The following is a 7,131-nucleotide window of genomic DNA, read 5'->3' as shown; positions in this document are numbered from 1 at the left end:
TGAATTGTCCCCCCAAATTCTTATTTTTTTTAAAGATTTATTTATTTATTAATGAAAGACACACACACACACACAGAGAGAGAGAGAGAGAGAGAGAGAGGCAGAGACACCGGCAGAGGGAGAAGCAGGCTCCATGCAGAGAGTGTGATGCGGGACTCCATCTCCGGTCTCCAGGATCACACCCCTGGCTGAAGGCAGGTGCTAAACCACTGAGCCACCCAAGGATCCCTGTCCCCCTAAATTCTTATGTTGAAATGCTGACTCTCAAAGTGACTAAATTTGAAGATAGGGCTTTTAAGAAGGTAACTAGGATTAAATGAGATCATGAGTGTGAGGCCTTAATCCAATAGAACTGACGTCCTATTAAGAAAAGAAAGAGACATCAGCGCATGAGCACTCTCTCTCTCTTTGCACAGCAGAAAAAGGCTAGTAAAGACAGTGAGAAGTTGACCATCTGAAAGCCAGAAAAAGAGGTCTCACCAGAAACTGACCCCTCTAGCACTTCGATGTTGGACTCCCAGCCTCCAGAATTGTGAGAAAGTATTTGTTGCTTCGATGACCCTCTCTGTGGTGTTTTGCTATATCAGCCTAGACAGACTAATACATACTGCAAGTGAAAAGATAATGGTTTCTCAATTTCAATAGGTGCAAAATGAATTCAGTATCTTCCTCCACCCCTATTAGCATGTATGATCTCTGAATGGCACCTCTATTTAATTTATCCTAGAAGCCCTAAACCCAGATGCTCTTCATAACATTTTCCTCTCTCTCAACTGTTCTCCCATTTCCAACTCATATCTCAGTTCTATTCATTTCACTTCAGGCTAGTCCTTGAACCCAGCCACTTCTCTTTTCCTCCACAGCCATCTCTCTACTTCAAGTTACCATCCTCTCGTACTTGGACTAGAGTCATAGAGTCTGAACTGATCTCTCCCTATCCATTCTTGCTTTACTCTGATCCATTCTCCACATGATAGCCAGAGTTCTGATTCAAAACTAGAACCAGTTATCATCCTTCTGCCATGAACAGTTTCCAATGCTCCAAGTTCCCTAACTGATCGACAAGGCCCTTCATAACTGGCTTCTCTCTCCAGTCTTCCTTTCATTATTTCTCTCCCTTATTCTGTCCTTTAGCCACACTGGCCTTTCCATTACCTAAATATGCCTATGCCTCCCAGAAGCTCAGGGCTTCTGTCCACACTGTTTCCTCTATATGGACTCTCTCCACCCTTCTGTTTGACTTTACCTCCATCATCACTTCACCAGAGAAGCCCACTGGGACCTCTCTGCCTTTGATAACTAACGTGTTATGTATGTAAAATTATAGTGGTAATTTACATCTGTCTGTGTGATTCTTTCATTAATGTCTGCTTCTCCAGTGCCTAGTACACGTGTAAATATGACAAGAATTCTTATCCTGAGATGAGGAAATATTTTAGACAGGCCCACGGATGCACTGAAACTATGTAAAATTATTCACACATTGGCCAGCTGTATGTTTTTCTGCAAAGACGGGCCACAGCTTATATCATATTCTCATCTATTAGGAGGAAATTAGATTCAGCAGAGGGTCCATTTCTCTTTGGCCAGGAGCTCCCTATTTAAAAGGAGGAGAGAAAAGAAAGATGAATATAAGAACTAATGCTGTTCTGCATTATAATGTAAATTTCTATCACCATTATATACAAGGGTTGTGTTATATAGAAAAATTAGGACAATGGGGAATGCCTGGGTGGCTCAGTGGTTGAGCGTCTGTCTTCTGCTCAGGGCATGGTCCCAGAGTCCTGGGATCGAGTCTCACATCAAGTTCCCCTCAAGGAGCCAGCTTCTCCCTCTGCCTATGTCTCTGCCTCTCTCTCTCTGTCTCTCATGAATAAATAAATAAAATCTCTTTTAAAAAATCAAGACAATGGTTCTTTTCTTCTTTATTGGTACTGTTCTGAAAATTGATGTTTGTCCTTGTGAAATCAATGTGTATATATGTGTATGATCTGATGATTGTCCCCTAGGTCCTTAGAACACAAAATTTCTTTCTAGACTCTAGGCTGCACAACTAGACTTAGAGTGGAAAACTCCCCTTCCCCATGGTGTTATTCTAGACTGAAACAACCAGGATGAGGAAATGCGCTGCTGGAGAATACTCAGATCTATAGGCTATCAGGAAGGAGAAAGAGACTGTGGACTAGCGTCTATGATCCAAACCTTTAGCAGCAGAAAAATGAAGGGTGGACTGGACAGGGAATGCCTTCCTGTGCAGCAGATTACAGGTGGGTGAATCCATATTAGAAGTAGAGCAACCCTTCTCATCCTTCACTTTTCCCGAATATGCGAAGGATGATGATTCTAATGAGAGGGTGAGGGAATCTGTGGTTTGGGTTATGCTCTGTGGAGGGAAGCATAGAAAGCTCTGAGAGCACTTATGAACATCGGCGGAAAGATGGCTATGAAGGAATGCTTCCCATAAGAGAAGACATCTGAGCTGTATTTTGGATTAATAACATTTTTCATAAACTGCTTTTGCAAAACCAATAGAAATCTTGATGAGCAGAATTTAGGGAACTGAAGCATAGGTAAGTGAAGATATTTCCCCAAAGAAAATATGAAGCATATGGTCTGACATCTGATTTGGCAACATGACAAAATATTTGAAATTGGGACTCTAGAAAAAGAGAGCATATGGTCACTCTAAGCATAGGGTGTAGCTTGGGAGAAGGCTCTAAGGTGTGAGAGGAACGAGCCAAAGAAAGGGTGAGTGAATTCACTGCCATTAAGCAAATGCCTAATGTCATCAACATTAATTGCAGAGTTAAAAATAAAGCTAAGATATAGAAGCCAACCAAGATCCCCTGGAGAGTTTTCCACCCACTCTCCTCTTTCTGGTGTGACTGATATTAACAGCCTCCACCAAAGTCGAGCAGGTAGACTTTAGAAGTGGGTGATGATGGATTTTGAGGTAATAACATACATGAGAGCCAACAAACAGCAGCAAAGTAGTTGGGAAATACACAGCAAATAGTGCTACAGAGATACGATTATACTTCCTCTAAACTCCCACCCTGAGATAAATACCAACACGGCAACTATTTTATTTAATAGTTTAATATGTTTCTCAAACTTATTTAATATATTCCTCAAAAAGAAGAAGATACAAGTGTACTTTTTTATTTTCAAAAGGGAGACAATATTTTTAACCTAAAGAGAAAACAATTGTTATTAAGTGTATTTTGGTACTACCTGCTCAATTTCTTTCTATACAAGATATAAATTCTTAAGCATCTGTATTTATAATAAATATAAATATTGTACAATATTAATATGGTACTTCATGGGACAAGAGAAATAAATTGTGAAAATCTAAGGACTTCTTGAGAAGGGAATTAAGAGTGAAAATCAATTAGAAACCGATTTCAGGGAGGAAGTAATTTGTAAAAACTAAACAGCTAAAACAAAGCTAAACTAAATAGCTAGGTGATGTTGACAAAGTAAGAAATGACCATTTTTGGAGGGGTTAATAATTATTTTCAGAATTTGAGCTTACTTTTTGCACTTCAGAACTAAGTGGTTAATCCATATTGAAGAAAATGGGCACTTTTTTATAGGAACAAGTAATTCAAGAGAGAATGCAAAGCCAAAAAATATATCAAAATATTTAGCCTCACTAATAACCAGTAAAACAATGAGAGATATATTCATTTATCATTTAGAAAGATTAAAAAGAAAGATAATACTCGGTGCTATTAAGGGGGAGAATCTCACAATGACTAATGGGAGCATAAAAGGCATAACTTTTCTGGGAAGTACTTTGGCAAAATATAAGAAAAAAAATCTCAAAACAAGCACAGCTCCTGATGCAAAAATTCTACTTCTAATATTTATTTTGGGGAAATAATCAGGAAAACCTTCAAGGATACAATATATAATTTTAAATAGTATTGTTGCTAAAAGCTAAAAATGTCCAAGAGTTCACTGATGACATGTTATGCTACTTCTATGCATTGTAAAGTATGCAATCATTTAAAATACCTACATGCATATACATGGAAGGAAATTCACAATACTAAAAATGAAAACGTTTTTGAAATAATGTATATAGTTTGACCCCAGATTTATTTATTTATTTTTAAAGATTTTATTTATTTGAAAGAGAGTGAGAGCACAAGCTGGGGGGGAGGAGGGGCAGAGGCAGAGAGAGAGGCAGACACCCTGCTGAACAGGAAGCCCAATGTGGGGCTCAAGGCCAGGACCCGGACACAATGACCTGAGCCGAAGGCAGATGCTTAACTGACTGAGCCACCCAGGGGCCCCAGTTTGACCTGACCCTAAATTTTAAAAATTCTATAGCTATAGGAGTGCTTGAGTGGCTTAGCCAGTTAAGCTTTTGACTCTTGATTTTGGCTCAGGTCATGATCTCAGAGTCGTGGGATTGTAGGCTTGTGGGATGGAGCCCCATGTTGGGCTGTGTGCCCCATGGGAATCTGCTTGAGATTCTCTCCTTCTCCTTCTGCCCCTCTCCCCCCACTCCCCCCCCCCCCGCTCACTCTCTGTGGGTAAATAAGTAAATAAATACAATCTTTTAAAAAAATTCTATAGCTATAGACATGAATGCTTACATAAAAAGAATACCAAAATGTTAGCAGTAGCAAAATTATGGAGGCTTCTTTCTGTTTGTCTTCTATTTTCTATTTTTTAATAAAGAGGTGTGATTTATGGAACAACATTTTAATAGCTATTTGATAAACAGAAGTATCCTCACTGAAGTTTTTCTCTCCAAAGGACAAAAAAAAAAAAAATTCCAAGCACAGGCATGTGAGGGAGGATGTCACAAAGAGAAAGCTGAATGAGAGGCGCATATGTTCAAGAGGGATGGCCTAAGGATCAGCAGAGACAACAGAGGGTTTTACATATGCTCCAAAGGTGAATAGTTACTTGAGTGGCTCTTTTAAAATCACCACTTCCTTCTACTTTTTTTTACTTAAAAATTTTTTCACCTGGAGAAATAAATATTCATAAATTTGGGGGATATAGGAGGGGATGAGCTGAGGAAATTCAAAGATTTTCTATCAGCAACTGTACTTCTAAGTGATTTTACATTCTGTCAGTGTTTATCTCATCACCAGGAGAAAATGGTTCACACCAGTCTCAACCATGAGAAATGCCTCAGGTTTTCAAAAATATGAGAATACTTATTATTGATGCTTTTGTTACACCTTTCAAAATATTTAAAGGCCTCAGTAACATCAGATAGTTTGTAGTAATCCTAGGAATTGAATCAACCAATATGATACATAGCGCCCCTGTGAAACACAGGTCTCCAAACTACTTTCACACTAAAGTGTCTGTTTTTGTTAAGGTTCTTTGTAGCAGGAACAGAGACCAACTCTTGCTGATTTAAGCAGAACAATAGTTGATTAAAAGTATATTGGGTTATATACTTCCACAGATTTTTTTTTTTAAGATTTTGGGTGGCTCACAGAATTGCTGGAAGCACTAACTAACTGGGCTTGAAGCTAAATAACAAAGATAAACTTCCCATAGAACTGATCTAATGAGGAAGCTGGCTAGAGTAACCAACCATCCAGGTTTTCCTGGGACTGAAAGGTTTGCAGGGATTCAGAGTTTTCCAAGCTAAAACTGAAAAAGTGCTAGGTAAACTGTGGTAAGCCGGTCGGTCACCCTAGAGCTGGTGCCACAGATAGCAAGCACTTGATGCCCCTTGGCTAGTTCTGCATTAGAAACTGTTGCTTAACAGTAACTGTACTGACACTAGAAGAGAGACGTGACAGAAAGATAGAAACAGCTTATATCTTCAGCTAAATCGAAGGTCCAGCACAGATGTCTGATTAAAAATCCTATGTCACATGCCAGCATCTTAATCTGCAAGGGAGGCAAAGAAAGTGAGTATCTGACATCTTCCACTTCCATTTTGGGAGACATCTTTGCATGTTAACAAGATTTACAAGGTGAGGAATTCTCTAAATATAGGGAAGCAGTTCAGGTGGCCCAAATAATGACCAATTTCCACTACAGTATCCAATTAAAAAAAACAAAACTCTAAGAACACAAAAGCAATCATTCAACTGGTGTGTAGTGGTTTCTTTGACTTAAAATTAAGTTGTAAAAGTCAGATTAAGGGGCACCTGGGTGGCTCAGTTGGTTAAGCATCTGCCTTCAGCTCAGGTGATGATGTTGGGTCCTGGGCTCGAGTCCTGCCTTGGGCTCCCTGCTCAGTGACGAGTCTGCTTCTCCTTCTTACTCTCCCTCTATGCTGTCTCTTTCAAATACATAAAATATTTTAAAATAAATAAAAGTAAAAGTCAGATTATCAAAATGTGAATGTAATATTATCTTAATTATTTGGCCACACAATAATTTATGCCTGTATAAACCTTAATCTGTATGATGGACATAATCTTATATTTGAGTTGTAAAATAATTAATCTTTCTGACTTCTGTTCATCATAAAGGTTTGTCTTATTTCCACTATTTGCTGAAAATTCTTTTCTCTTTTGTTTCTAATATTACTAGAGGAGACAAATAGTTATCCAAAGGCTACAGTGTTTGCCAAGAAGAGATGGACGTTAATGGAAACCTTTTATCTGGGACAAACCTTAAGAACAGTAATAACAATGTGTTCTGTATAGCTCTTTAGCTTTCACTAACATTTATTGTGGTCAAGTGATATGAGCAAAGGATTTCAAGTCAGTGCTCATATATTTTTCTTAGCTGTTCATTTTTCTTACAGAATGACCTTGAACAAATCCATTAAGATTTTTTGTTTTGTCTTCATATACAGAACTATCAAGTAGGAATGCTCATAATTAATCAAAGATACAATGTTTACTGATAAACAGTAAAGAATGAAGGAATGGAACAAGAATTCTCGTCCTGCCTTTCACAATATACTTGTGAGGTCTTAGCCCTGTCATTTAAATTCTCAGGTCTCAGTGTCCTTAATCTATAAATGTTAATAATGTCTGCATTATCTGCTTCATAATATAGATGGAACAGCATTTTTAGAAGTATAGAACAGTGAATGCAAAGTGTTAATATTGAGTTACATCTTCTAACACTTAATGCTAAAAATGCAGATTGCTTTCTTTGATTTTACCTAGAAAATATGTCTCTGAAAAT

This window comes from Nyctereutes procyonoides, unplaced genomic scaffold (assembly GCF_905146905.1).
Source record: "Nyctereutes procyonoides isolate TBG_1078 unplaced genomic scaffold, NYPRO_anot_genome, whole genome shotgun sequence".
Taxonomy (NCBI): Eukaryota; Metazoa; Chordata; class Mammalia; order Carnivora; family Canidae; genus Nyctereutes; species Nyctereutes procyonoides.
This window is presented reverse-complemented; position numbering follows the sequence as displayed.